Genomic DNA, 16,576 nt, shown 5'->3' with positions numbered 1-16,576 from the left:
GAGAGAGAGAGAGAGAGAGAGAGAGAGAGAGAGAGAGAGAGAGAGAGAGAAGCGAAGGAGAGGAACGTTCGCTCAGCTCCCGGGAGACCTGCCACGAGCAAAAGGTCACGTTATTTTCCATCTGAGCTGCTATCCGCGAGGCGAGCTCCTCCGAATAATTCCGTGGGAGAAGCCGGCCCGAATAAACGGAAATTTTCCCTTTAAAATGCGGAATGGCCGAGCGGAGCCGGCGGTCGATATAGCGAGGAGGGCGTCCGCCCGACGCCCCCTTTCGAGGACCCTCTTCCATTGAGTCTCGCAAATAGCTCTCGTTCCTGAAAGACCTCTTACCCTCCTCCCTTCCTCCTCGCTTGTATCTCGTGCGCACGTACACGTCGCGTCTGTTTCTATCTCGCGAGAATTCGTTTCGCAAGGCGACGGCGGCGATTGTTCCTGTAAGTTAACGTTAATGCGAGTGATCATCGTATATAATATTGGTATGCGCAACATGGAAAATTTTGTTTTACATATTTCGCGAAAGTAAAAACTCATATTTATCATATTTAAAACTTATATTCATTATAATTTCAAGATTTGTCAAGAGATTAAAGTCTTATTAAAATAACAGATATGAAAAATAGTTTATAGAAATTCGTTGCTTAAGATTTCACTCTCTCGTTCCTGTACCCGATGTGAAACGTTGTCGGATTTCCAATTCAAATTTTCGTTTAGTAAGTATGTTTCGCACTCGATCTTGTTAGGCGCAAATTTTCCACGCGTATCCAAGATTGTATCCAAAAGGAAGGAAAGGAAGGCGCGCCGTGTATTTGCTTGGAATAAGCCAGAACCCAATTCAATTACACGTCGTGGCCGCACTCGAGGGGGTTGGTTGCAGTCTAGCGAGGAAGGAGGTTCCGCAGTTTTCTGACAACTCCTGCAGCGGACGAGGTCAGTATCGTGCAACACGTTCGAAACGATGCCAATGACCACCAGAATCAGATGCCGTAGGAGGTATCTCTCGGAAACGCTATATGTTGCTTGACATCACCGAATAAAAAAGTGACTGAACGCGGAAAAAGTTATAATATATAGGAACCATACCCCATATTGCAGGACCTTTTATTATTTCTAAAAATAGAAAAAGATGACATTAATAAAACTATTCAGTGTAATTATCTCGAAGATTAAGACGCCTCGTTTCTCCTCAAAACAGCTAAGATCGAATATATCGGTTATTAATTGCTTGCAAATAGTTGCAAAATTATATTACAGTAAAATACACATGATCTCATGGCGGAAAACAAAAATATTCTTTTGGATTCTATTCTTCGTATTCAGACATCACTAGAGTTTGCATTTCTCGCTTCTTTTAAAAAGAGAAACGTAGCTCATCTGGGCATTTCGCACGAACTCGAGCGAAAATCTCGCACTTCTCATTTTCATCCGGTTGTCTCGCGTGAATATAAGGGCGGCCAAGAAATTGCCCATTTGCAGCCGGCCATCGAAATCTTTTGGGGTAATATTTACCTTCGAATCATCTGCGATGGAAATATTGGGAGAATAGAGGAAGAAGATAAAAGGAATGCACGTCCACGCAACTCGGGAGGGGGCGCGAAAAGTGGAGACCACCCCTTTATTAGATTATCGGACGAGTGTCGCAGCATGGGCACTCTTTGAGTTCTCGACGACGACCCTCCGGGCTTATTGTCTCGCTTCTACGGGCCTCACCCTCGCTTCTTATCCTTGGACTACGCCCACGTCCGAATCTATTTATTTACGCACTTTTAAGGCGCCACCCGCCTGTACTCAAAGACTTTATAAATTGGCTGGAAATTGATTTCACCAACGTCGCCGAACTGTGGCCACCGCACGCTTCCTCGTTTCGTAAGGAACGCAAGAAGACGGACTTTCGAAGTATAATCGAATGAATTTAATTGATCAATGGTTGTTTAGAAATCCCTGGAAAAGTAGTATATATTTTTACGTGACACTACTTTCTGCTATTGTATGGTAGAATCAGATCGAATAGTATCCGGATAGTAAGAGTTACGATGACGAGGTTGGTAATGACGGGACAGCTGCGTGGAGCGACCCATTGTTCGTTGCGAATTCACCCTAGCTGAATTTTGAAAAGTCACATTTACGTTTGTCGTACTCCAACACGTGCTAGGCGGTCACATTGATTTTTTAGACATGAAAGGACGTTTATCATCGCCGCGTAATATAAATTTTTCCCATCGTATCTCCCTTTTAATATCTTCCGATTCGCGTTTCCATTAGATTTCTCCGTTAATATAGATCGAAAAAATTTGTAGTTAAAATTGATAATTAAGCTATTTTATTCTTTCCAGACTCTTCTTCTAGCATTTAAATGCTCTTTTTGATGTTAGATTATTTCAAATATTTAGTGCAATGTTAGGCCAATGATAATCAGCCATAGGTTGTCCAAAAAATTATAATTATTTTTACAGAAATAAAAAATAAAAATATGTAAACGTTAAATGTCAACATTAAAAATATAAATATATAAATATGTTAAACTTTAAATATTGTTCCAATATTTACATGAAATTCTTTCTTTGAAGCTTTTGACTACAATAATTTTTCGTTTTTGATTCGTCAATTTTATAAATATTTCTCTCGTGAATATATATTTTATATTAAAAATGATATCGTATGCCACACACACACATGCGTTCACGGCTAGTCTTCAGAACATTTGTTCAAATAACTGCATATGAAGCATCGTGTTGCATCGAGAGCAGCCCGCGAAACGAATCGTCGGTAGGATCCTCGATTTCAAATCCGACATCCTTAATCCCAACGAGTCTTAAACGCAACAGTTTCCTATAAAAAGCGACGAAGAGAAGGATGACGTCTTGGAGGTCTTGATCCTGGCTTAGGATCGCGGTACTCCGCACAGAGACGCGGCGCGTCGTGCCGGGGAGGAAAACGTGAATTAGGGGTGGTTTATTTTTTTTCTGTGAGAGACGATCTAAGAGCCGCTCGTGCACACGCGCTCGCGTATACGTACACGCACGCATATATAGACACGGTCAGAAAAGGCGGGGGATGACGAGTGAATGACAGGACAATGAGCCCGGTCTGATGCACGCGAATGCTTTATGACGATTCAATATATACGGGAGGGAGCGGCCGCTCGGTTGCACTTTCAATGCATTGGGAACTCACGGTAGGCTCGAATTTCTCTTCTCACATACGGAAAAATTCCCGTGCGTCGGCGTGCCTCGATAGAACGATTGAGGAATCGATGATTTTACATTCGTCGTGATATATTCGTTGATTCTGGGCGGCACGATCGCCCGTCCCGGAAGTACGATCTCGATTACGCTCTGTTCCTGATTCATTTTCTGTGACCGTTATGATCATCTTGAATATGTAGTATTGTGCCTAATATGATTGCTAATTACTAATTGGCCATAGTTATGCATAAACAATCCACATAGAATGCATTTTGAAAATATGAAAATTAAATATTTGATATATGATTTAAAAAAATATAGATAGATTCTCTCTCTCTCTCTCTCTCTCTCTCTCTCTCTCTCTCTCTCTCTTTCTTTCTCTCTCTCTCTCTCTCTCTCTGTTCGTACTCATTTAAAAGTCAAGCATGGTCAATTTTTATCTTCATTGACAAGCCTAATCTTTAAAAAATAGGTAAAAAACGCAACTAGGAAAAATGACACAACTAAGAGAAAATAGAAACAATCTTTTTCGTACCCATTGGTAAAACAAAAACTCAAATCATAATTTTGTAGATTGAATTATTCTTGCATACCAATGGCCAATTAATGTTATATGTTCGTGCATAAAGAAAATTTGTTGTCGGCAAAGAATCGTGCATGTATAGATAACATTATATTTTCAAGTATATCGTATTACACTAGAGTGGAATCCGCGAAATGTGGGATTCTTGGCTCGTCTAAATTTTCACGAAAGGTCAACCATTCATTATCGACGGTGGCAATTACGGAGTTCTATAAAATAATTGGGAATTTCTCCTCGCATTGTGTCTTTGGAGTAATTACAGGCTTATCCCGGGCACGATCTCGCTCCTCGCAGTGTTTCCGTATTTGCTGTCATGGTAATCACAGTAATAATCTCACGTAATTAACTGACACTGCACCAAATGTATACGTCTAATTATAATACATATATATAATATATAATATAGCGCTGCGTCGCCAGGGACAATTTTGAATTCACAATACGTAGTTCCTCGTCGTGCACAATGTGCCGATCGTTATCATGCCCGGATTGCACGCGAATGTGAATATGTGAATACGTAGTTTACATAGCCTGCGAGTCTCGAAACGTTACTCGTTCGCAAAATTGTTTAGCACAACGCCATTCCGCGACTCACAACCGTGCAGAATTCCCAGACGCATTTCCGTCCATCGTTATTTTTCTTCTAACATGAAAGATTCGTCGCTTATCAAATACTGTTATACTTGTTTCATCTTCACAATGTAGAACTCACCGAGATTCTTCTTATCACACCGAAGAGAACTACCTACAGTAATCGACGGACAATTGTTTAATGTAATTCGTCACAGTGAAATTCACAATTTAAATTTTCCACAAAGAGTGAAACACTCGAAATTTCATGTGCACGCGGACGTTTTTAGCTACACGCAATGTTTCGCCGACGCGAGATCGTCTTTAGAGAAACTTACTAGTCCGCGTTCAATCCAAGCCGTGAGTTCACTGCTCTGTCTCTCGTCATTTCTGTTTTCTGGGAAAGAACCCTTTTCGAGATACGGGTCGCATTAATCGATCGAACGAGCACAGGTAGAGCGAGATCGCGCAACGACGAAGAAGATTCTGAAAGTAGCAGCGACGGGGTAGTGAGAGGGGACGAAGATTAAAAGGAGAAAAAATCAGTTTCCAAGATCGGGGCAACGTGACGCATTCATCGCGGTACCTTCCCATGACCCAGAAATCGGGAATTCTAAAGGATCGTCGGATTTGCGTTCAAAAAACAGGCGGTTTTACCCGTTGCGAACCCTCCTTAGCCTCCCCCTGCTACCAACTTTTTAGGGTGAATGGCTTCTTCTCCGCTCGCTTCTCCCTGTTTTTTTTTTCTTTCCACGGTACCCTGCGATTTACAAAAATTCGGTGAATATGCAGGATATGCATCATCCCCACTTTCCAGCTCGCCCCTTCGTGCCATGTGCCCGTATGTGTGCGTGATCACTGAGTGGTGATCTTCCAAAATCACGAGAAAATTTACCTGCACCCCGCTATGCTTTCGCCCGTGGCTTCTCGCCTCTTTTTTCAAGTAGGGGTTGCTGCTCGCGAAGAGAAAAAACGACCGTGCAGCGTTGGATTTCACCCCGAAATAACGCTTTTTCACACAGTTTTTGCGCGTTTGGGGAGTTCGTACGACGAAAAGGGGGTTACGCGCCTTTTAAAATGCTACGATGCTAGCAGATAGCAACTTTCGAACGTAACGGAAGTGTTGACGAATCATCTTCTCGAGATCAGTCCCTGAGAAATTATATGCAAAATTATTATCAGCGTTTTACTTAAACTCATGTAGTAACAATTTTAATCAAAGTGGAACGTCTTACAAATTTCACAGAAAAAGCAGAAATAGTATCTTTTTACAAGTTCTTCAGTATTAGTGTAAAGTATTGAATTCTTTTGAGTTATATCGGTGATTGAATCGATTCCAAATTAATAATGGTATCGCGATGGAGATCTCAATTGAATAAAAAGGTATTGGCCACAGTAATGTGAGATTATAGGGCGACCATGTATCAATACCCCTGAGACGTACCCATTTTTTTGTTCCTTTGTCCTATTTTGTGGCCACACTGTGATCGTTAAGTAAAAACTTTTGTTCATTTAAGTTATCGTTTGATCAATCAATATGCCAGCTGGTCATATGAGAAGACAATAAAAACAGATACAACACATTTAAAATCTAATGCTATGAAGTATAAAGAAATTTCAAGATGTTGGGTTAAGTTCTGATATCTATTGATATCGCGTTTAAATCTGGTGAATTATTGATTTAATTAAAAACTAAGAGAATTGTTAAATGGCATAAATTTTCCAATTGCAGCAGAGCTGATTATTGACAAAGATAAAACCTAGCAGATCAATTTAATATTATTATTAATGGTATACATGTGTGATTTGTTCAACAATAAATATTTAGATATCGCAACGATATTTGATATTCGGAATTAGACGATTTCCTGTCGACTGAGTCACATATTTTTATCTAAGTTTATCGTTATCAATTTGGGCCATGGAAAATAATCGGTTGTTTTTATATACGTAAACGAGTTCGAGAAGGTGTGTTATTAATTTATTCTTATCAGACGCTCCGGAATCGTAGTTGAAAGATGATTATTTGAAACATGAAGGTATCAGTAAGAACTAACTTACGTGTCTTTCTTTCGTTCACTGACGTTATCGATGTATGTGTGAGTTTAACTCACGCAACGATGTTTGATTCACTACGATAATATTATTGATTGTTAAACATGTAAAAACAAGGTGTGCCCTCAGCGTTGGCTTATCTGGAAACTTATTGGAAATCCCACGTAAAAGCCTATACGTGATTGACGGATATGTACACGAGGATTCATCGTATTCCCTGTTTTAGATCATCAATTAAGCTTTCGTGTGATCATGGAATCTAACCGATGTCTAATGTCATATAAAGTGAACTTTCGGGACAGTTCTGGCTACTTCTGTACATGATAACATCGTATCAGAATTAATAGAGTCCGGATGTTGCGTATATACCTTTGTGATGTATACGCATTCCTTCTAGTGTTCTTCTTTCTTTAGGGAGCGTAGTCTGGCTATCGTATCTGAAATCTCGCGTGCGTAAATGAATAAATAGCGCCGCGTTTCGCGAACATTTTATCTCCTACGTGATATAACGTCGACGTCACGCCAATTACCTCTCGGGACGAACGACAGCCAGAAGACGAGCAGGTAGAAAATATGAGAAGGATAATCGCCTCTCGCGAGCTACAATAATTAACGCCGTGGCATAAGTAAATGTGGAAATCGCACGTATGTAAAACCGACTCCAGAATTGGACAGGTACACCTCTCGACCGTAGGGAATTTCTCGCTATTAACTCGAGCATACGAAGCGCTATACACGCGGAGAGCTGCCGAAGGCAAAAAGTCGGATGTTTCACGGAAAATTGCGGCCTGGGCCGGCAGTGCTGCTTATGCAAATCGCCGGAACATTCTAATGCCTCACGCACGGCGAGAAAAAGAGAAAGTGCTGCGAGAAAAGTGAACAATCTGCAGGAAACAGCGATTTCTTATTAACGGAAGTCACGCCATGCGCTCTAATCGCCTCCACATGGGATATATCTTGCGTCCTTGTAAAAATAATTTTTAAAACTCGTTATGCAATCCCCCTCTGGCTGATGGCGAGCCAGCGCTAGCCACACCAAAGAATCAACATCGCGAAAACGTAGGAGAAATGAGAAATACTTCGTATATACTATCCTCAGCGTCACCAGGAGACTCGCTCTCGACATCTCAGAAACGTCCTCCTCCATTCGCTCGTTTCTTCGCCTCCTTTCTTCATCGGCCGCGCCGTGAGAAAAGTCCGTCCTCCCTCGATCGACGTCGGTTCGCCCCTCGACTCCTTGCCCTCAAGTCCACCCCACCCCACCCTCTGGTTGCAAAAGTGCAACAGGACGATCGAGAGAAGTCGTCGTATCGGGAGAGAGGAGAGCGGTCCCGCAATGGCAATGCGGGCGACCGGTCGGCTCCGGCTACCAGTTTTTGCGACGGTCTCGCGAGGCCCCGTACACACGCAGACACACCGCACGCACGCTCCGTATGCGTGTACGCATGCATCACACAGCGGAGCGCGTCTACACGCGACGCATTACGTATGCACGCCGTCGTCGCGGGATGCACCGCTCGCGCGGACTGTCGCGCTCTCTCGCGCTCGTTGCACGCATCATGTACGGACGCACGCACGCACGCATGCACGCACGCATGCACGGACGTATGTGCGTCAGTAGTGACGCGATGCAGTGAGTGCATTCACGGTGAGAGCGCGGTTGCATTGGCGGGTACGGCCAGCCAATCGGGTTATCGAGCGACGAATTCACCCCTCCAGACCGCCGAGTCGGGCTTCTTTGAGGCGGGCAGTTTGCTTTAAGGATCTCCGCGGCGATTTTTTTTTGCATCTTCTTGTTCCCTCTCCTTCTTCACTTCTTCTTCTTCTTCTCCTCCGTCTTCTCATCCTCCGGTCTCTCTCTTCATGTCCCTCTGTCTGTCCGGCCGCTTGCGCTTCTTCGCCGCCGTTGCTTCCTTGTCCCGCGACTCGTGGGGTCTGCTTCAGGAGATGCAGCTGCTCTGCCGGCCGGGGATCAAACGGGTCGGAAGGTAGCGAAGGGAGTGCTAACAGGGTCGAAGGGGCTAAAAATTACTACGAGAAAATTCCTCCTAGAAACATACCTTTTTACGTGCCAGGAACAAACAGGCGAGTAATTTATTCCGCTAAGTGTGGGGGACGCGATTCGCGTTTTGAAAGGTCACGATTGCTGCACGCGGAGAAGTGAAAAGAACGGGTGCATTGTTACCGCGATTTCTTCCTTTTCGCTTGTCTTGGAGAGAAGTTATCTATTAATTACGAATATATTAGACGTATCGTGACTAACAGATCGCCCTCGTCTTATTACGAGACGTGTATCACGGTAGCCGAATCGAAGGTATCTCTCGCGTGATGTTCGCAGACGTCGATCACGCCCAGCACGTGGAATACTAACGCGTGCGGGTGTATATCAACAAACTATCGCGCATTTGACTTACAAATGATCCCTGATTACCAGCCGTGCGCTCACTCACCCTTGATATCACGCCGCTCCGAGGGGCGTTTATCGCGTTTATCGCCGCATTCGCGCGCACTCTTCGTGCGCGAACGATCTTCCTCCGGTGGATACCGCGAAGCATCGATTCCATCGAAAGCGCAGAGGCCGCCGGTGCCACTGATTAATATGCCGCGCAAACGCGAACAACCGCGTGCGCGCGGTACCGCCCGGCTGGAAAAGTGCACGCGCAACGATACACGGGCACCGCCGGCGAGAGATTAATTAGCCACCGAACGAAAAAGGGAGAAGAAGAGGGCCCGAGATGATTGCCGGCGATTGGCTGAACGGAACCAGGAGGAATTTAATAAGGCCCCCACTCGGCGGCATCTCTGAGCGCGCGGACTCTCTTCCTCGCGCTATCGACGGTTCCCACGTGCACTCGCATTATTCACGGCGAATGCATAATAAATGCATCGCGAATACGCGACCGTCTGCCCGCAGACACGATTTGATCTCAAGCGCGCGAGTGCAAACGCACGCACGCACGCACGCACGCACGCACGCACGCACGCACGCACGCACGCATGCACCCATGCACGCATGCACGCACGCACCGAAAAGCCGGACACAAGTGAAACCTCTCGATGCCTGGGGAGCTCACGCGGCGACCGAAACAGAATATCCGCGGTATTACCATAGTTAATCACCAGGACTCTCGTTACTCATTAAACGATCATTTCGCGGCGCATCGTACGCGAGCAAGCGCGCCGTGCGATACTGCGCGATGCCGCACGCCAATTAGAGTGGTTGAACGATAGTGTTTTTCCAAGAACGCGGTTTACTCGCTACGCTACCGAAGGGAAAAGCGGGGAAACACCGACGCCTTCGATTAACATTCATTTTAATAATTAGCTTATTTTTAACCCGAGGCGCGCATCGGGTATGTCGAAGACGTAGAAGCGAGGAATGTGTGATTCTTTTACCTCATTGCAGTCAGAATAAAATTCGCAACTGGCGTTGTGTATCGTTTTGGTAGTATAATCTGCGGACGAATTTTGAGAATTTCTTCACAATAGGAACAATATCGTTGCGTATCGCCGATCATCCATCTTCATTCTGTACTGTGTACGTACTGTGTCGTACATACTTCTGTCATCTTGCTGTTAATAGGCCCCGATTTCTCAGCAGGAAGTCCCATTACGGCTATCAAGATTGAAATTCCAAATATCCGCCGAATTATCATAGCTAATTGCTCGCCGGTAATAAGTGCAATTCTCATTACTTGTTAATAGTTGCTTTGATCTCCACTGTTGCGCTGCCGGATACATACTTGCCAATTAGACTAGTGAATGTTAAACGTTTCTGACTTTTCACAAACACGGTACACTTCCTGTTTCGTCCGGGGGAATGATCAAGCGTTTCCTGCTGTATCGTTGATCGACAATATGTTCGGATATTACTGATACGCAAGTGAATTAATAGGATACGAGTAAAATACGCGCGGCGTCAGTTTGCAATTGTCAAAATAATGAAGTCACTCGAAATCAAAAGAGCAAATTGAAGGAATATCGAAGCGAAATCTCCGATCTTCAATACAAATCGCGCTTCCCCTATATTCGGTGATCATGCGCGGGTCGCTCGACATAATCCAATGAAAAAAATTTCATAACGGTAGAGAGAGAGTAGCGCGCGCGTAGCGAGCCGTCGCGTCGTGTAGCCCTTTTCGACGCGAAGTCGCTAAGCGTCGTTGGAGCGCAACCGTGTGCAGAGGGGTTCCTCGAAAAAAAGTTTAAAATGTTTGAGGAAGGGGTGGTCGGAGACTGCGTCCCTGTGCATGCTCTCTCTTTGCCGTGTCACCCAGAGGTACCAGCGGCAGGGGTTGCGCTTCTGCGGATCCTTTGGAAACGCGTGCTACGTCCGCGTGCCACGCACGTACGCGTTGCGTCTGCGTTTGTGTGTGGATCTCACGCACTCACGCACGCGCTCGAGGGTCTTTGGGCTCGTGTCTCCCGCACAGGCGAGAGGAGCGTTTAGGCGCGCGGTAGACGCAGATGCTGCGGCAGGAGCCGCCAGCCGGTGCCTGAAGGGGAGGCAGGAGGGACGAACGGAATGGATGGGTAGAGACGCCGGCGACGTGTGTCTGCCATTGTAATTTTAAAATCGGTACCCCGACCGCGCCGTCCGCTTCTGCCCCTCGTTAAAACTCCACCTATTACGGGGAGCTTCGAGATTTTCACCCTTTTGGAGTGGCCGCGTCGGTGACGACACGGATTTGCTCGCAACGAACCACCGGCTCACGTACATTCTCTCGATCCGCTCGGGTGCAATAGAAAGATTAACGGTGTGACTTAATCTTTGGATTATAACACGCGGCTTTACCCGAGAAATAATCTGCTCTTCTGTTTGGGGACGAAATAACACTTCTTTGAAGTATTATTTAAAGTACACGTGCATATGTAAATTTCCTTTACTCAATCGTGTTGGTAAAACAGCTAGGAAGCCGTCGTCTTCTTCACTTATGCGTTTTTCCTTTGGACTGTGATGAGATAGCGAGGAAGCGCGCGTTTCTGGAAACTCGCTTTTGTGAGTCTGTTTGAACGGGTCTTCGACGTGGTACATAGAGGGGTGCCGAAACGCTGTGTCGTTTACGATCTACGAGTTACGACATTCAGCTGTGCTCACAGTGTCCTGCGATACACGTTTCTGCCTGGAAAGGTGAACGAAGGCACTCTTCCTTCTTTTCTTTTTTACGTAAAAATATAGTTAAAAATTTTATCGTGATAATAGTTTTCTTGTGTATTGGTCGCTGCCTAAAACACGTAACCAATTTCTCCTCAGCTTCTACGCCTTTGGTTCTGTTTCCTATCAATCATAGCAAGTGGTTGTGCGGTTCCACCCCTTCGACTGTAAACCCTCGTCCAAAATGGCGGCTCGTTTCGCGGGTTACATGCAGATTGGTTGGGTGTCGGTAGAAAGGAGTTATGCCGAAGGGTGGTTATCCGACATCCCTTGCTCGCGGGGCGGATTCGCGCTTGCGCTCACAACCCTTGCCGCGTTTCTACAGCCATCCCTTCTACTTCGCCGAGTCTCTTTATTATTCACGTTTTTTATTGAGCAAGGCGAGGCTAGATAGCTCGCATAGCATGATGGCGATTGGTGAAGAGAAATAGGTATCGATAATAAAACTTTATTTTCTTCACTTGAAATCAATGGAGCGGAATTATAATTTGGTATCTGGTTCACAAAAATCTCAATATCAATCAGTGAAAATCAATCATTGAAATCAATTGTAAGAAAATTTCTCTTGAGAATAGTGATTAATTAAATTAATTAAATTGAGCGTTAAAAAAGGGAAGTTGATTCTAAATCAAGCGAATGTGTCGTTACGTTCAGCATAGGTGTGAATTTTGGGACCTTTAAAAGCTTATGCCAGTGTTAAGATACCCAGAATGCGGAGACAGGGGTGGCTTTATCGATCGTTGTTCCGACAAGGGCAGCAAGAAATAGGGAAACTCTCGACGAACGCTGATCCTTTGTCTTTCTCCCTCGCGAGCATCGTTGAGTTTCCACCAAACCCGAGAAAACGGCGAGGAATTAAAAGAGTAATTCAACAAAAGGAAGTAATCGTGCACTACACAAAATACTAAAGGTTATTATTATAGTATTGCTTATATTATATCATATTATTATCTTTAAAATAATCATTAACAATATTACAGTTTATAAAAGTTACATTTATGTATGTGTGCCGTTAAGTTTTTTTCCGCTGGACTTAGTCTCCGGAAAGTACCGATATATAGTTTCTAGAATACTAACATATGACTATTGATATTTTAATCTAAGATAGTAAAGCGATTAAGTCAATATATACGTATAGATAAGTTCTCATTTTAGTTCCGAAATAGATAATATAAATTTTCTGTTATATATATATATATATATATATATATATATATATAAGATGATAAGATAATAAGATAATAAGAATAAGATAATAAGATAATAAGATAATAAGAATAAGATAATAAGATAATAAGATAATAAGATAATAAGATAATAAGAAAAGTTGTACTTTAGATGTGTCGTATTTCTTCAAGCAAAATTATGTTGCAATAATATATAACATATATTATTAATATGAAAAGCAATTAAACCGTGATGACGGTGGAAGCGATCGTCATGTTTTGGTAATCGATATCATTGTTTTATTATTCCCGATAATGTTTAATCAGAAGACGATTGAATTGAGTTCGTTTGCCTTTGCACATAATATACTTCTTCGATGAAATGCATCGAGGGATGTATTATTGACAAATATTGGTTAACTATTTGTTATTCTACTGTTGTTTCTCTTTATTAGATTTCTTATCAATCGAACTTTGGGATTAATGAGTAATGTAGGAATATTCTCATTTATTTATTTCATTCCTTAGTGTTGTATTTGATCTTTTGAGAGACCATTCTAAAAACGATTATTAAGAACGGAATTTGGACTTTGGACTGTCGTGCATTTATACGTCCAAATTATGTACGTCAATATAAATGCCCATCGCAACAGTTGATAACTGTTGCAACTGTTTAGAGTATAAGTTGAAGGAATTTTGAGGTTTATATGTGTCCATAATCTACGCCGAACATTTTTTGGATGCATACGTGTATCCACAGCATTTAAAAGTATATATTCACAGCATTTAATTATATTTAGCATTGTACACGAAGTAACCTGAAACAATGACTAGTTTTTTATATTGATCTTATAAAATCTTACACAACATATAAAGTTAAAAATATAAAGTTAAAAATGAAAATTCGTGATCTCTAAAATGCATACACACACACACACACACACATCGGAAAATTAAGATACATAAAATTCATCAAAACAAGATTACTGTATATCACCTTTAATTATCTTGAGAGCTTTCGAAATATTTTTTTTTTTTATTATTTTATTTTAAATAATGCACTTATATAATGATATGGAGAGCATGTCTGAGAGAAAGTGGCGTGATATGGATAATTACTTTTCTGTTATGCAACTTCCTATTGCAGCAGGAAAATCACGAAATCGGGAGAGGATGCGGGAACAAGATAATCGTGCAATTACCTCCGGCGTTTCGTCGCTACAAATCGGCCGGTCGATTTTAATCCGTACGCTCGAGCTGAAAATCGGAGACCCACGGACGGCCGGCGATTTATTTATTGGAGAAAGGGCTCCGGGCCGGCTTTCTCTCTCTCTCTCTCTCTCTCTCTCTCTCTCTCTCTCTCTCTCTCGTCTTGCTGTTCTCTCGACGCTTCTTCTGTCCTAAGCAGGATTCAATTTGGCCACTGCCCACGGTTCTACCTTCAAAGAGGAATCACCATTGCCGTCGTATATAGTCGAACGGCCCTCGACGTGCGGCGGGACCGGTCGGCGGCCTCTAGCATTAATCTTATATCGAGCGCTTTATCCGCGTTCGCTTCCTCGTCCCCCCTTTCTTCATCCGCCTGCCGCCCTCTTCCCCTCAGTCACCACCCTCCATCGTCGACCTCCTCAACCCTTGGACGAGCAGGAATTTTCAATTCTTTCGAGTGCCGCAGGGAAAGCGGTTTGCTTGGGGCATGTTGCTCTTCCGTGCTATCGGACGGTACCCGGAAGTTGGAATCAGCAGAGATGGTCTCGTCGTCGTCGTCGTCGTTACTAGAGAAGAAGGCAGGAATATGTGATTGGTTGGAAAAATTGGAGACATTAGAAAATATGCGCGATATTTTTTGAGAAAGATTCTATGACGTCTAAAGATGTTTATATCTATATATTGTTGGTACGCGCTTAAGTTTCAAGATGTGTAATATCAATTTAAATTCATGGATAATTTTTCATTTAATTTGTAAGGAGAGATAGAAAATATATCAAGGCAAACTGGACCGACAAATGAAATCGGGAACTTTAAAGCTGAGCGATTTCTTTACTAACTAAGTGAACCAGGTTCAATACACTACTCTATCTCCTTTATTAATGATTCTAATTGTCAAGGTAGCAATTTCTACAGCTTGATCTCTTACAAATTGAAATAATAGTAGTGGTCCGACTCTATATCCTCGTTCCCGAGACGTGCGATTAATCGCTCTCCGTAAATGGCGAAACGTGGAAACGAGCGGCTTCGTCCTCGCTGACCTCGCCGTAGTCGCGAACGCCGCTAGCAGGACATTGGCCAGGACGAATAAGTAATGTAGAGGTCCATTATGCTGAAACGGTGAAGGGTCTTCGGCCGGGGTCAGCCAATCCCCTGGAGGGCCGTTAAAGTGAAATACTCCCGAATGCAAGGTGGCCGCCCGTCTCGCCTCCTTCAACAGCCTTGCCATGGGGCTCACCTCGTCCCTCCTTACTCGCAACCCCGCCAGACGCACCCTCCTACTACCGGAACCCTACCCGCAGGAGTTCGCGTGTAGGTAAATCGTTGTTATCTGGACAGTGATAAACCCGTGAATGGAGTTCGCGCCGGGTTGGACGAATAGGGCGAGGGAAAATGCAAAGGACGAAGGGAAAAGGATCTCTGATGCGGGCGGCGTGGAAGGGAAAGGAGAAGGTGAATCGCGGAATGGATGGCTCTGTTTATGCGACTGGTTTTCGCTCGGACGTGGCGGCGACCCTCATTGGGCGAGAGAGAAAGAAACGACGCAAGGCTCGCGTCGATGAACAGACGAGACCGATGAACGAACCGTCTCTCTTGAGTTTCCGTATTGATTATATTCGTTTATTTTCTATACGTTCAAATTATAATTCATAAAGTAGTTATGTCGAGATATGTATATCTTTTCTTTCTATAATTTTAGATCGATTTTATATTGATCGAAACTTCCAGTTTAAAAAAAGATTAATTTCATATTAACCAAAAATTCCATTTAAGGAAACGACGATAATTCAATAATACTTTTTATAATTTCTTTATCGAGTAATATCAAAAGATATGCACGATACGATTTTTCCAAAAGCTCAGATAATTGAGTTCTCCGCAATCATGACTTTACATCAAACTCGCTCTTGCTTAAGGGTACTCTCGTTTGTCTCCGTGGAATTGAAAGAAACTAGGGGGCCATGCAAACACTACGAGATTAAAAAAGGCTCCATACCGTGGTTCGTATTTGAATTGTAGCCTCGAGCGAGATATCCTTGTGGAAGTGGCATCGAAGAGATTTTCAATATCCGTCGAAAGGTCTCACAGTATGAATAGCTGATAAATTCATTAATTTTGTTTCTTAGAGAGAGAAAGAGGGAAAAAGAGATCAAGTATTAAACACATAATTTTATTATAAAGTGATCAATAATAATAATTTAGTACTCCTTGATATTTATTATAAACTTAAATAATAACAAGTAAAAAAATTACGTTTTAAAAATCTGGTCATTTGCAATTAGACACTTTTAAACTCGTGACGGGAAAGGACCAAAGAAAAATCGAATCGTTCGTATTCGCGGTGGAAGCTCATTCGAAGCGCGGAATACCGGACAATGGTCGATCTAGCAGGGTGGATGGAGGTCAGCGGCCATTCTCTGATGATATTGATTAGCCGACGCCCTTAGTTAGCGCCGGCTACACTTTCTTCAGCCCCACCGCTTTTCCCGCCTCTCCTTTTCCTCTCGATAGGAAAAACGTTCTCTCTTTCTCTCGCGGAACCGCAGCCTCCAGTTACCACCCTCGGTCTGTCTTCGCTCCCCTCCTGCATCCCGCTGAATCCTCCCTCTCTCTCTCTCTCTCTCTCTCTCTCTCTCTCTCTCTCTCTCTCTCTCTCTCT

The 16,576-nt window shown here is 43.4% G+C and overlaps 1 protein-coding gene and 1 long non-coding RNA gene across 5 annotated transcripts in view; one reads left to right on the top strand and one right to left on the bottom strand.

Moving 5' to 3' along the window:
* Positions 1 to 16,576, top strand: part of LOC116850923 (POU domain protein 2-like) — a 138,723-nt gene that overhangs the window by 54,624 nt on the left and 67,523 nt on the right. The gene's annotated exons all lie outside the window — the stretch shown is intronic.
* Positions 12,457 to 16,576, bottom strand: part of LOC116850924 — a 77,044-nt gene continuing 72,924 nt past the window's right edge. The window contains exons 3-4 of one of the 2 annotated variants that reach the window (XR_004379478.1): positions 14,846 to 15,208; positions 12,457 to 14,483 (exon numbers count right to left, since the gene is read on the bottom strand). This is a non-coding gene — a long non-coding RNA (uncharacterized LOC116850924). Of the gene's footprint in view, positions 15,209 to 16,576 lie in introns of both variants that reach the window. The other variant, XR_004379477.1, reaches the window with a different exon arrangement.

The sequence above is a fragment of the Odontomachus brunneus genome, unplaced genomic scaffold, assembly GCF_010583005.1.
Source record: "Odontomachus brunneus isolate Ranch 3 - 2012 unplaced genomic scaffold, Obru_v1 Obru_scaffold_160, whole genome shotgun sequence".
In the NCBI taxonomy this organism is placed as follows: domain Eukaryota; kingdom Metazoa; phylum Arthropoda; class Insecta; order Hymenoptera; family Formicidae; genus Odontomachus; species Odontomachus brunneus.
The sequence above is the reverse complement of the archived record's forward strand: the minus strand, read 5'-3'. Positions and strand labels throughout refer to the sequence as shown.